We start from the raw sequence: 2272 nt of genomic DNA, 5'->3' as shown, positions 1-2272 counted from the left end.
AGAGAATATCTGCATGCATGGCCCAGGGTCACCAGACCTGGGAAGTAGCAGTACAAATACCTAGGTCGATTTTTTCAGGTGTCTGTAATGTATTTATTTGTCTGACATTTTTTTACTTTAACCTTACCTTTGTACACACATATCTTTACTTTGTACTCCTTACAACAGGCTCATTAGTTTAGTTTGAATGCTTTTGGGGGAATTATTAGTTGTTGTTATTATGATTATTATTTTGCATCCTTGCAGACCCCAACATCAAGACCGCTGCTTATCACGCGACAGACACAAAATGCCAAAAATGACATAAAAGATGTAACAATGTAACAAGTTTAAACCATCAACATATATAATGATGGACATGAAGGACATGACCGTTCTGCACTAGTGAAGCCAAAATGATTATTGTTATTTAAAGCTATAGAAAGGGGGTTTCACATCACATTGACAGCTGAGCCCTGCTCGCGATGGAGTCGGCCGGGCGAATGGGCGGGAAACTCTGGCTCCAAATTATGTCACCAGAAGATTGTAGCAGCTCTATCCAGGATATTCTGGCTCCATTTTTATATAAAGTGGGATGAAGTAGAGACACAACTTACATCTTTCATATGTCGATGGTTGAAACAGACTTTACACAGAAACAGTCGCTAGAAATGTCCTTCAGAGAAACCAAGAGAGTAATTTTTACTTTTATACTTTGAGTACATTTCAGACATGTACTTTTTCACTTTCACTTGAGTAAAGAAGTTGAATCTTTTTTTACACAAGTCTTTATTCTTCTACTTGAGTAAAGAATGTGTGTACCTGTGCCACCTCTGCAGGTCTGTAGGTTTGCTCCCATAATGTGCCTCATGAAGACATTTAGGGCAATGACAGCTAAAATTACACCCTTCAACTAACATCTTTAAATCTCTTAGCAGGTGTACTGCTAAGAGATGCTTGGCCCTGTTCTTGTATTTATACTAATTATACTAATAGTCGGAGGCTAGGAAATGGAAATGGAGCTGATGGCAGTTAAAGTGCCATCAGCCTGTACAAACAATAAGAAAGAACTGGGTACAAAATGACACAGTATCTTTTACAGCATTGGACACTGACAGTAGAACTTGATAGTGAAAATGAGACACAATGCTCTGATTAAATTATTTTATTTTTAAGTATCATCCACCTTTTGATTCCCAGCCAGTATGGACTTAAAGACACAAAAAAATGCATTTCACTGCACCAATTTAAGCTAAACAATATAATGCAATGCACTGTCTGCAAAAAAAGTGCATGCATCTACATTTCATTGTACACATGGAAAATGATGAAAATAAAACCATTTTATAAACAGTGCATCACCCTCAGCATTATATAGATAAAATTAGGACAAAAAGAATTGTTTGTTAATTGTTTGTTAATTGTTTAATTGCTTAATTGTTTTACTTAATTGCTGCTATCTCCAGATCACAACTTACTTCAGTTATTATAGTAAAATAAAGTCATTATCATAAAATAGTTATTTCAGGATAACAGTCCTAAAAGTAGTAGTGAAAACAAAAGTCTCACAGTCACTTTTTGAGCTGGAATGAAAATAGACCTTTTCTATATAGACTGTGCACCAATTTAGCACTGATATGACTCTGCAAAATAAAAAAAAACAAATAACTATTATATTAAAGAATATTTAGAGCTGCAGTAGGTCACTTTTGTAAAAAAATAAAAAATAAAAAAAGGTCTGTCATATTGTATATGTCATATACATGAGACACATAATTTGTTTCCTGTGGCTTGTCCTAGTGTCTCTAATGGCATTTGCAAGAATCTACCCTGTCTGAATGAAAACAACCAATCACAGCTAAGAAAAAATGTTGATTGTTGATTCTTATTCCCAGTGTCTTTAGTTGATGACCTAGGAATGAGACTCAACAATCAACTTCAATCTTCAAGCCACAAATCCAAAGTGGGTTTCTATCTTTCTCAGCTCTGATTGGATGTTTTTTTTCAGGCCCTCTCGACGATTGAAAATGCCATTAGGAGCACTAGGAGGAGTCAGAGGAATCAGATTTTTTTTTTTTACAGATTATCTGTCTCATGTACTTCAGGATATAGTGAAAGTTTCAGCAAATATGACAAAAAAGTTATTTTTGTAAACGTTACCTAATGCAGCTTTAAGTAACATGTTCTTTAATAAATATTATGTTAAATAATTCTTACTCTGTGCTGTTTCCCACAGCATTACAAATCAAAGTGGACTCTCAATCAATATATTACCCCAAGCATTTTTTTCTGC

The sequence above is a fragment of the Morone saxatilis genome, unplaced genomic scaffold (genome assembly GCF_004916995.1).
Source record: "Morone saxatilis isolate NCDOM2014 unplaced genomic scaffold, NCSU_SB_2.0 Contig1, whole genome shotgun sequence".
NCBI classification, from domain to species: domain Eukaryota; kingdom Metazoa; phylum Chordata; class Actinopteri; family Moronidae; genus Morone; species Morone saxatilis.
Note: the sequence above shows the minus strand (reverse complement) of the source record.